The sequence below is a fragment of the Garra rufa genome, chromosome 15 (assembly GCF_049309525.1).
Source record: "Garra rufa chromosome 15, GarRuf1.0, whole genome shotgun sequence".
Taxonomy (NCBI): domain Eukaryota; kingdom Metazoa; phylum Chordata; class Actinopteri; order Cypriniformes; family Cyprinidae; genus Garra; species Garra rufa.
In genome coordinates, this window is record NC_133375.1 from 5,451,462 (window position 1) to 5,464,826 (window position 13,365).

Sequence of the window (13,365 nt, forward strand, 5' to 3'; positions counted from 1 at the left end):
CCTATCACTGTGGTAATTTGCTGTTTAACGGTTTCATTATTTTATAATTGAATACCAAAGTCCGGACCAATACTATTATTTATTTCTCAATATAGACATTTTTTAAAAATATGAAATCAAACTGAATACTCCAACAGATTATTGTTCTGCATGTCCTGTATGTTATATACTGTATCATTTATTTTAATTACATACCAAAATCAAGACAAATGCTATTTACATTGCTGTATAGACATTTAAAATTTTCATAAAAATATGAAATCAAATTGTTTTCTCAACCAGATTCTTGTTCTACATCTCCTCAAGTATCACTGTGGTGATTTTCAAGTTGTTTTACTGCATCATGTTATATAATTTCATACCAAAGTCGACATATGCTATTGACATTGCTGTATAGACATTTTAAAAATTCATAAAAATATGAAATCAAATTGTTTTCTGAAAACTCCAACAGATTATTGTTCTACATCTCCTCAAGTACCACTGTGGTGATTTTCAAGTTGTTTTACTGTATACTTTTTTAACAATTTCATACCAAAGTCAAGACAAATGCTGTTTACATGCTATATAGACATTTAAAAAATTCATAAAAATATGAAATCAATTTGTTTTCTGAAAACTCAACCATATTCTTGTTCTACATCTCCTCAAGTACCACTGTGGTGATTTTCAAGTTGTTTTACTGTATCATTTTTTAATAATTTCATACCAAAGTCGACATATGCTATTGACATTGCTATATAGACATTTTAAAAATTCATAAAAATATGAAATCAAATTGTTTTCTGAAAACTCCAACAGTTTATTGTTCTACATCTCCTCAAGTACCACTGTGGTGATTTTCAAGTTGTTTTACTGTATACTTTTTTAATAATTTCATACCAAAGTCAAGACAAATGCTGTTTACATTGCTTTATAGGTAATTATAAAAATTAGTGGTGGGCCGTTATCGGCGTTAACGTGCTGCGTTAACGTGAGACTCTTATCGTGCGATAAAAAAAATATCGCCGTTAATCTATTCTCAAATTTTGGTTGGGAGCTGGGTCTAAACTACGCAAGCTATGATGACTTTCACCTTGATAGTTTAACGCGGATGTATACCGAAGACTATAGAATATGGTCGCGCGTTTAAGTCTCCTCCGCCAAAACACAGACAGGATCGCGTCGTCCTCCATTCATAAAAACCGAATCTACTATAGCGAAATGCCACGTAAATTCGTCGTTTTTTGGATTCATAAATCAAATGTTGGTCTGTCACTTAATTCAAATCGCGATATGGACTAGTGTATGTGAAAACTGAAATGCAAAAAAACCGTTTTAATATGAATCCGATATGTTCCGTTTGCCTAGCTGTATGTATGCATGGCGGAGACGAGCTTCTACTACACGCATACTGAAACACACGTGACGCTCCCGGTAATTTTTGGCATTTTCATCTCACATGAACAAATAAACTCAATCGCCCAAACTGCTGTGAGTGTCACTTTTACCGTTTCATTTGAGAAAACTAGCATCATATCATACTGTATACACAGAAACTTCACGGCAACCTGTCAAAATAAAAGTACGGTGTAACATGTAATGGGCTGGGTAGGTGTTGACGTTAAAAAAACACAATCTATAGGTAGAAAAAATAATTTCATTGTTAGTTAGTTAGTAAACACAAGTACATCTAATTGAACAATTTATTTTCATCAACAAATTATCATAGAACAGCTTTATGAGCTTTATGATCAATTCTCAAAGACTTACTTTTAGTCATTATTTGGGTAGCACACATATTCTGAATGCCTTCAGCAGAATTCAAATTAGCCATTTTAATCTAGATTAATCTAGATTAATTTCAAAATTTAATCTAGATTAATCTAGATTAAAAAAATTAATCTATGCCCACCCCTAATAAAAAAAAAAAAAAAAAAATATATATATATATATATATATATATATATGAAATCAAATTGTTTTCTGAAAACTCCAACAGTTTATTGTTCTACATCTCCTCAAGTACCACTGTGGTGATTTTCAAGTTGTTTTACTGTATCATTTTTTAATAATTTCATACCAAAGTCGACATATGCTATTGACATTGCTGTATAGACATTTTAAAAATTCATAAAAATATGAAATCAAATTGTTTTCTGAAAACTCCAACAGAGTATTGTTCTATATCTCCTCAAGTACCACTGTGGTGATTTTCAAGTTGTTTTACTGTATACTTTTTTAATAATTTCATACCAAAGTCAAGACAAATGCTATTGACATTGCTATATAGGCATTTTAAAAATTCATAAAAATATGAAATCAAATTGTTTTCTGAAAACTCAACCAGATTCTTGTTCTACATCTCCTCAAGTACCACTGTGGTGATTTTCAAGTTGTTTTACTGCATCATTTTTTAATAATTTCATACCAAAGTCGACATATGCTATTGACATTGCTCTATAGACATAAAAAAACATAAAAGATGAAATCAAATTGTTTTCTGAAAACTCAACCAGATTATTGTTCTGCATGTCCTCAAGTATTACTGTGGTGATTTTCAAGTTGTTTTACCGTAACATTTTGTAATAATTTCATACCAAAGTCAAGACAAATGCTCATTGCATTGCTGTACATAAAAAAAAAAAATCATACAAATATGAAATCAAATAGTTTTACTGCAAATTCCTCCATATCTTGTTCTGCATGTCCCCAAGTACCACTGTGGTGATTTTCAAGTTGTTTTACTGTATCATTTTTTAATAATTGCATACCAAAGTAAAGACAAATGCTCATTACATTGCTGTACATAAAAAAAAAAAAAAAAAAAATCATAAAAATATGAAATCTAATTGTTTTCTGAAAACTCCAACAGATTATTGTTCTTCATCTCCTCAAGTACCACTGTGGTGATTTTCAAGTTGTTTTACTGTATACTTTTTAATATTTCATACCAAAGTCAAGACAAATGCTATTGACATTGCTATATAGGCATTTTAAAAATTCATAAAAAATATGAATATCAAATTGTTTTCTGAAAACTCAACCAGATTCTTGTCTACATCTCCTCAAGTACCACTGTGGTGATTTCAGTTGTTTTACTGTATACTTTTTTAATAATTTCACACCAAAGTCAAGACAAATGCTGTTTACATTGCTGTGTAGACATTAAAGAAAATCATAAAAATATTAAATCAAATTGTTTTCTGCCAATTCCTCCTTAATCGTGTCTTCATCTCCCAAGTACCACTGTGGTGGATTTTCAAGTTTTTTCTCTATCATTTGTTAAAAATTTCATACCAAAGCCGACAAATGCTATTTACATTGCTCTATGGACATTAAAAATAAACATAAAAGATTAAATCAAATTGTTTTCTGAAAACTCCAACAGATTATTGTTCTGCATGTCCCAAGTACCACTGTGGTGATTTTCAAGTTTGTTTACTGTATCATTTTTTAATAATTTCATACCAAAGTCAAGACAAATGCTAATTACGTTGCTCTATAGACATAAAGAAAATCATGAAAATATGAAATCAAATTGTTTCTGAAAACAGATTATTGTTGTACATCTCCCCATGTACCTCTGTGGTGATTGTCATGTTGTTTTACTGTAATATTTTTAGTAACTGAATGCCAAAATCATCAAAATCTAAATAGAGAGAGTTAATAGTACTTTTCCTTGCTTTGGTATGCAATTATTAAAACATGATACAGTAAAACAACTTGAAAATCACCACAGTGGTGCTTGGGGACATGCAAAACAAGATTATGGAGGAATTTGCAGTAAACTATTCGATTTCATATATTTTTTTTTTTTTTTAATGTACGGCAATGTAAATAGCATTTGTCTTGACTTTAGTATTGAATTATTGACAAATGATACAGTAAAACTGCATGAAAATCACCACAGTGATACTTGGGGACATGCAGAACAATAATCTGTTGGAGTTTTCAGAAAACAAATAGATTTCATATTTTTATGATTTATTTTTTATTTTTTATGTACAGCAATGTAATGAGCATTTGTCTTTACTTTGGTATGAAATTATTAAAAAATGATACAGTAAAACAACTTGAAAATCACCACAGTGGTACTTGAGGAAATGTAGAACAATAATCTGTTGGAGTTTTCAGAAAACAATTTGATTTCATTTTTTTATAATTTTTTTTATATCTATAAAGCAATGTAAACAGCATTTGTCTTGACTTTGGTATGAAATTATTAAAAATGATACAGTAAAACAACTTGAAAATCACCACAGTGGTACTTGAGGAGATGTAGACCAATAATCTGTTGGAGTTTTCAGAAAACAATTTGATTTCATATTTTTAAGAATTTTTAAAATGCCTATATAGCAATGTCAATAGCATATGTCGACTTTGGTATGAAATTATTAAAAAATGATACAGTAAAACAACTTGAAAATCACCACAGTGGTACTTGAGGAGATGTAGAACAATAATCTGGTTGAGTTTTCAGAAAACAATTTGATTTCATATTTTTATGAAAATTTTAAATGTCTATTTAGCAATGTAAATAGCATTTGTCTTGATTTTGGTATGTAATTAAAATAAATGATACAGTATATAACATACAAGACATGCAGAACAATAATCTGTTGGAGTATTCAGTTTGATTTCATATTTTTATGATTTTTAAAAAATGTCTATATTGAGAAATAAATAATAGTATTGGTCCGGACTTTGGTATTCAGTTATAAAATAATGAAACCGTTAAACAGCAAATTACCACAGTGATAGGATGCAGAACAATAATCTGTTGGAGTTTGAAGAAAATAATTAGATTTTTATATTTTTATGATTTTTTCCGCATGTCAGATTAATAGTATTTTTATTTGGGAGACAGAGATAGAGAGATTGTTAATAGCATTGGTCCTGACTACGGTATGCAGTTCTTAAAAGTAGTTTAGTAACATGAAATGCGCCGCGTTAGGTCGGAGGTGTTTGTTACCGTAAATATCTATATAGGCGCGCAACATAAATTTAGGCGGAGATGGCGTGACCGCACTTTTACGAAGCGCAGATGGTGTGACCGCAGTCTGGCAGCAGAGATCACACAGAACAGAATCAAATGGTATAATTTATTAACATAACATAAGACCATTGGTATGAAAAATAAAAACAATAATGAAATAAATGCAGTGATTTTAATATTCATAAGGATTAGTTTTTAGGTGTCGCCAATACGTCAGTATTGTACGTTAAAAAAAAAAAAAACATACCTAAGTATTTCTACGTTTAGATGTTTTAAATACGTCAGGTGTCTGGAAAAAACGTCCGGTAAGTAACCGTACGTTTTGTAGAATTACATTTTATGTAGAATACATACGAATTATCATGAGATCAATGTTGGATTTTTACATTCATTGTGAGAAATATTTTTAACGAGGCGATTTGTTGTCCATTGCATTGCAATGTTGAATTGCAACATTTATTTGCATTACAAATCGTTGGAACTGTAAATGATATTCAATATTGGTAACGTGAGGACTTGACTATTTGAAGAAGGCGAGTAAATGAACGAATGTTTACTTTGATTAACTAACAACTAAACAACCACTAAAGAAAATCTATTTTACGGTGGTTCCTTTGGTTTTAGAAAAGAAATATAGCACAGATTGTTTTAAGCCACAAAATATGTGCATAAATACATACACTATTGCCAGAAGAATTGGGACACCCCCTTCTAATGAACAGGTTTGACTACTTTAGTCATTTCTATGAGTACTAGGGATGTAACGGTATTGTGAATACCGTCATACCGCAATAACAATTTTTTTCGATACTACCGTGGTCGCATGACTCGATAAAACAATAGGTCTTCTGAGAAAAGTTTGCTCAGGCGAATGGAGCGAACGGGAGGTAGCGGGAACTACATTTCCCATCAGCCCAGGCGTGGCCATCATCCTTTACGGTCTGTTGTCGCTACAGACTGTAGCAGCAAGGAAAAGAGATGGAAATGATCGAACCTGCTCCGTCTGAAGTGCGTATGCGTCACGTATTATTTTCAGCACCCATGTTAACGGATTAGAGCGTTCACACTGCACGCGGTTGCTGTCCGGTAGTACGTCCTAGAAGCGGTGCCTTTGCAGCAGTGCAGCGATCGTTTTGGCACCGAGTCTATTTTTTGCTGCGCTGTATGCGCTGAATTAATGTTACAGTGCGTTGTTCGCTGTAAAAATTAACATGGATTGACACGGAAATGTACCATAAATGCATATAAATTTCACAGTCAACACGTGGCTTTTTGGCTAGGTTTAAAATAAGGTGCAGTTTTAAAGAGGCTAAACTAGGCAACATAATAGATGCACTTGTCCAGGTAGAAAAGTTCTTTAAAGGATTGTTTTTAATAAAGATTTAATGCGAAAGAAAGGCATGAGAGCCTACTGCACTGCAAAAAAATGCTTTTCTTACTTAGAATTTTGTCTTGTTTCCAGCCAAAATATCTAAAAATTCTTAAATCAAGAAAGATTTTCTAGACAAGTAAAAATTATTGTCTTGTTTTTAGTAAAAACAAGTCAAAATTAAGTGAGTTTTTGTTTAAAACAAGCTAAATAATCTGCCAATGGGGTAAGAAAAAAAAAATCTCATTTCAAGCAGACAACTAGATTCAGACAACTCATTCAGCTAAACTGATTTGACTGTTTTTTTTACATGCTTTAATATTTTTTTGTTACTAAAATTGAAATATTTAAGTTTCTGTTTCAAAATTTACAGATAGATGGCTAATTTGTATGCCATTGATATGTTCAGTGTTCATGTAAACTGTTTAATAAACACTTCTGGCACTTTTTTCGAGTCTCTTCATTAGTTTTGTTTTTCCTGTAAATGATTCAATAAATAGCGTACCGTGCCATTCATACCAAGGTATTACCGTACCGTGAAGTTTTGATACCGTTACATCCCTAATGAGTACAAATCCTAACGTTAAGCATATAATATTCTATGGTATTGTATGATTTTAATTTTGTAGCAACAGTTTGGACAGGACCCTTATCTATTCTAACGTGACAATGCATCTACATATTCTAGGTTCAAATAGAAATGATTGATTCATTCAGTCAGTGTGGAAGAACTTGACTGATCTGCATAAAGCCAAGTCTTAATCCCAGCTGAACACCTCTGGAGTGACTGTAAATGCAGACCTAGAGACAAAAACTCATCACCAAACATAAATGACTTGTACATATGGGTACAGTCATTTTAGACACTTCCAAAACAACAACAGAGATGGAAATGCAAATTTTAAATACATGAATTATGTTTCCATCTTTGTGGCCACTGTTTTGGAAGTACCTTTTTCTGCTCCAAAGAAGGTGGTGTCTCAATACTTTTGTTCATATAGTGAATATATAAGTCAATGGTGTTTGATGATGAGCATTGTCGTGTTAGAATAGAAAAGGGTCCTGTCCAAACTGTTGCTAAAAAAATTGGAAGCACATAACCTATAATATAATTATATGCTTTAACTCTAAGATTTGTACTTAGGGAAAGTATTAAGTAGTCAAACCTGTTCATTGCAAGGAGGCGTCCCTAATACATTTGGCAATATAGTGTATAAAAGTAATAAATTCAAAATGCAAAATAACAAATACATAAACAAAAATACCAAGCATATGCGTTAGATCAGACTTGATAACGTCCGTTTTTATTAAGAAATGCAAACACGTATTTCTTCTGCGCTATTGGCGTTATTACACGCTGCGGTGAATCATCACTAGGCTTGTGAGCTGGTTGTCTTATTTGTCACGGCAGTTGTGTTTAAATTTATGACTTTTGCTGCTGATCCACTGATCCTGATGTGACCAATTTTTGAGGGGTCACATGACATAGGATGATTTATCTGCCCTCATGAATTTGCTTAAATGATTCATTTTTAAAGAAATTATTAATATTATTACAAGGCACTATATATTCAGTCTACATTTACTATTTTGCTTTCATATACTAAGCATAAAAATATTAAGGTCACTGACTTGCATTACAGATCATGAAGTTGGTTATTGAACACGCAGGACACCGTGAGAAAGCCTCTTGAGGCTGACACAATCATATCTTGAGAAATGAGTATATCAGATAACGTCTGGTGTTATGTGGTTGTGAAACAGCCTATGATAACTATTTACAACAAAAACACTTTCAAAATAAACCACAAATTTAGCAATCAATAACTACTCAATAACACAACAAATTATTATTTTACATACTCTCTAGCCCTCTATAGTAATCATAGAGGAGGCCCATCTCGCTTGCATTCAAGACATGAAAAGTATTTTTCTGCATAAAAGTGCTAGTGACTAATTAAAGTTGGTTAATCAAACAATCTGATGATCAGTGCAGATGTGTGTTGAAATATTTGGCCAGAGAGATGTTCCGCCCCTTTTCTGTTTTCTTTAAAAGGACCTAATGTGCCAATGAATGTATTTCATCAGATCAGCATCTGTTCTAAACATGCAAAAATGGTAAGTTTAATACTGCTACTGATTAATATAGCCTTTATATATAAACATTTCTTGTTGTATGGGTTTTTCTATAATACGTTCCTATTTTCTCTTTACAGAAATCTTTGGCTCTGGGTTTGGTATTTTGTGCCTTTGTCTCTTTAAGCGATTCTGCCTGCTCCTTTACACCCCCAAAAGCAGGTAAGTAAAAACACAAACACGTAAAACCATATTTTTCATTCTTTCTCTAAAAGTCAACATGAAGTCAAAAATTGCTCGTATTAGTTTGTTTTAAAATTATAGTGCACATTTCATCAGAGCATGATTGTTGCATGTTTTGAAACAAAACAAAAATATTTAATTATGACAATTGGAGACACATCTACTTGTCATAATACATATTTAAAGGATGGGGTACACTGTAAAAGGTTTTCACCAGATTCAACTTAAAAACCTAAGTTTAGCAGCTGCCTTAAGTTATATCAGCTTAAAACTACAAGTCAACTTAACTTATTACAATCAAAATTAGTTAATTTAACTTGTGAGTTTAAATGACTTAAGTTGATTTAACTTAACATTTTAAGGCATCTGCTAAACTTAAGTTTTTAAGTTGAAACTGGTGAAAACTTTTTACAGCGTATGAACACCTTTAGGTAAACAGACACAACATTTCTTCTTAACAACTCTTAATTTGACTGAATTTAAATAGGAGCAAAACTCTGTGTTGATGACTTTGATAACTCCAAGCATCTAATGGGAAGCACTTGGACAAACCGCAGATGTGTCAGATGTACCTGCTCTCCCGACGGAATGAAGTGCTGTGACACGTAAGACATTTAACATCCTAACTGCTGTTGAAACTTTAGAAAACCAAATATATTGTTTTATAACTGTCTATTAATTTTCATGTTGTCCTCCAGTTTTTCAAAACAAAATAAACAAAAACAACTGGAGTTAATACAGATAATACAGTATTGCAGATTATACAATATTACTGAAATAGTTCTCAAATAAGTATATTCTTATTTATGTAGTTTAAACACATTTTTTATAAACATACAAGCTGAGGGATGAGTTGAAATTTATTTCTGTGATTAAGAACAGCATGTTGTAGGTTTTATATTTCAAAACAGTCATGAAGTGATGTGCTTTTTTGTTATAGGATGGGCCGACCGTCTGTCATGACTGAAGGCTGCATTGTGAAGTACAGTTTTAAAAGATGCACATTTCATGTGTTTCATCCAAAAGACCCCACTGTCAAGTGTGATTATGGGGTTGTTGGAAAATAATTTCCAGTGATCGAGTAAGGATTAAGATGAATATCAGCTGTTTTTGGACCCAACGTGGACTACGCGGCATGCTAATTATTAATGACAGCTTAATATCTTGATTACAAAAAGGTTTTGCATTCCGAACTTTCTTTCTTTTATTACTAAAAACAAAGCATTTTAAGTAAAGCTAAGAGAACAAGTAATTTTGTTTCTTATAATGAATTTAGCATCTTGTATTTGTAAAAACGGCCCCATGCATGGAGGCCAATACATGTTGGAAGATAATTGTCTGTAAAATTTCAAAAACAAACAAACAAAAAAAGTGTATGCTTCTGTAAAAAAAAGGTTACTTTTTGATTAATGCATTATGCAATCTTGCATTGTTTGCTTCTGATTACCTGAATAAACTGCTAAAATTGCTCAGTTGAAATGGTGCATTTTTTTGTAGTAAATCAAAGGTTCTCATTACACATCACAATACTCTTAAGTAATTTTTTGTTGTTGTTGTTGAAAATCACATTATGAAATGAATTTCTAATCAGCTTAAATGTAAATCTAAGTTTTATCTGTAGAAACAGCTAATTTTGCTGCATGATATTGCAAATTGGTGTGACAAACGTTCTAATGGTGTGCATTATTTTCAGCGAAACACCCGGTGAATGTGGTTCCAGGCAGCACTTGACCCGTATTACATGTCTATATCACTTCGCCACACAGCTTCAGTTATTTCAAAGGTCCTTACAGTAGGGTGACCATATTCTGAGAATCCAAAAAGAGGACACCCCCCCCCCCCCAAGGTGATTTTAGAAATCACATATTTATTTAAATTCTCTTTCTGTTTGAACTAAATCTTATATCAAAACCGTATTGCCCTGTAAAAAATATCATCTCTCTTAGTCTTTTCTTTATACAGGCCTAATACAAACATAAATAAATAATACATAAGAATTGCCGTAAAACATTTTTTTTTCCAATTTGTCTGTGAAACTACATTTGCGTTTCGGCATGTTAGTGACACACAGCTCTTGCAGCGCAGTTCCTCTTTGTATTGTTTTGACAATTGGGTCTTTCATGTCATCAGACAGGTATCCAGGGCTGGACTGGGGTTAAAATTCGGCCCTGGACAAATTCAGCCCATCTGGCCCACAAGTTCCACATGAAAGTTTTCTTGGGTTTCCTGGTGAAAAAACCTGTGCTGGTTGGGTGGTTTTAGCTGGTCAGCAGACTGGTTTTGGAAGGGTTTTGACCACTTTTCCAGCTTGGCCAGGCTGGTCTTAGCTGGTCAGGCTCGGAAACCACCAATTAAAAGACCAGCTAAAACCAGCTACTTCCAGCCTAAACTGGCCAACCAACCAAGGCTGGTTTAAGCTGTTTATTTCAGCAGGGTTATAGGGTCTTTAATTGGAGTACATGAATGAATAAAACAGGATTTAAACAAATAATGATAAATACTGCTGAATTCAAATGCAACAAACTTAATTACATTTTTGTCACAGAGAAATGCATGCAGTAAAGCATTGATTTTGAGCTAGAATGCAGGAAATTTGTTGCTAATAAATTATGTAATAAAAAAACATTCATTAATAAAAATCATCACCCTCATGTCGTTCCAAAACTGTATGGCTTACTTTCTTCTGTGGAACACAAAAGATATTTTGTATAATGTAACCAAACATATTTGGTTACCCTTGATTTCTACTCTATAGACAAAAAAGTTTTGAATTTCTCAAAGTATCTTCCTTTGTTACACAGAAGAAAAAAGTTCATACAGGATTGAAATTATTGAAATTACATGATGTTGAGTAAATGATGACAATTTTTATTTTTGGGTAAACTGTCCCTTTAAGAACTTTATTATGTAAAGTAAACACCTAATTTATATAAGACCCATATCTAATTCTTTAATCAGGCTCTTATTGAATTAACATTTTACTCCAATTAAAACGAATTACAACTAAAAATTAAAAGAAATTATTGATTAGAATATTAGTAGTAAGACGGTGGTCACAAGAAAACATTAGTTATTTGGTTTTTAAAATTAAATAGTAATTATAAACTATGAAATTTGTAATAATTTTGTTTTGACAGTAATTATTTATTGGCATTTTCCACTTTACTTCATCATGCAGTATCCAGTGTCGTGGCTGTTTTCAGCCAGCACAGCAGAACTTACAGATCCTTTAATGTTCTCATATCACATGACTGTATAACACAATTCTGTGTGTTATCTGAATGGATCAAGCAACTTACACTGTTTATCACTGTACATCGTGGCAGAAGCGCAGCGCGCGTTCGTCAGCACTGTGCGGGTGATTGATCCCACCGCTTCACACTTTTCGGCTATTTGCGGTTTTGAATGCGCTATAATTTAAAATAGCGCCTAAAATATGGGGTTATTTTTGTTTCTTTATTATTCAAACAAACATACTGTGTTTGAGAGTAAAACTAATTATTTTGTAATTAAAAAATAAAAGTTTGCAAAAAAAGTCTTCTTAAATCTCAAAAATAAAGAAATTGATAACAAAATTATTTGCAGTGCGTGTAAATTTTTTTACAATCTTTATTTTTCTTTGTGCACTTCAAACGCTTTTCATCGCGAAACCACAAAAGTTGCTCTCTTTTCTGCTGTCTTTTTTTGCGGGTCTAAATTTTTTGTTTGCGAGTTGAAAAGTTTTGCTTGCGAGTAAAGCTGTGTCTCAGTGGGCGGTCTCTACCTACCAGGATGAAAGGCCTTTTTCTATTGGTCACTCTCGATTGAAGTGACCACGCCCACTACGTTTCCCCGGCCGCTGCTGCCGCAGTCAGTCTGACTGAGGAGCGAGTGAGTGAGGTTCTATCAGCCATGGCGAACAAAAGGGTGTTTACTGAGGAAGATAACTAATTTAACGTCTTAAACTGAGTGACAAGTGAATTTATGTAGGCTCTCTTCTCATCCTCACCCATTTAAATACGTGACATTAGCTAAGCTCGCCTGTAGTTCGGTGATACCGTTGAATAGGTTTAATTAGCCAGTGTAGCTAACGTTAGCTGCCAGAGCCCCCAATAGTAAAGCGTCAGGCCATTATTTTAATATTTTAGATTAGCGAGAAAGGTCCTGGCAAATCGCTAGGTTTGGTCCTCACAGATGAAAAAAGAAAAGGGTGTTTTGGAGCGTCTGATGCCCATATGTACATAAACACCACTAATCCTGGCAAACGTATTCAAAACACGTGAGCATTCATTATAAAACACTCGCTGAATATAACTACGTGAATATACTGAACTGTGTTCAAGTAGAAATATGATGTATTGTAGTGCATATACAGTGCGTTTGCGCATCAGTAATAACGGACACTTTACGGCGTGCGGCGTGAGAGGCAGTATTAACATTAAGTGACATGGCATCTGACGCACTGGAGCCACTGGCACATGCCACTGCTCAGTGCCAGTGACACTTGTCACATTTGCAGATGGACCGTGTCACGGTCACTGCTGCCGCAGCTTCCGTGCGTCAGATGCCATGTCACTTAATGTTGATACCGCTACTCCACGACTCCTGCTGGTGGTTATGGTGGTCTTTACCTTGATTACAATCATCATCTATCAAAACTCTACTAACGTGACTTTAAGTTACGTGCCTCTGAGTTGTAACATGAAGTAAAGCACGCCGT

The 13,365-nt window shown here is 33.2% G+C and overlaps 1 long non-coding RNA gene across 1 annotated transcript; it reads left to right on the plus strand.

The window, feature by feature from the left end:
- The first annotated feature begins 8,562 nt into the window (after positions 1-8,562).
- Positions 8,563-10,104, plus strand: LOC141286546 (uncharacterized). Its single transcript, XR_012339287.1, has 3 exons — positions 8,563-8,645; positions 9,154-9,271; positions 9,607-10,104. It is a non-coding gene; the product is annotated as an uncharacterized lncRNA (long non-coding RNA).
- Positions 10,105-13,365: the final 3,261 nt, after the last annotated feature.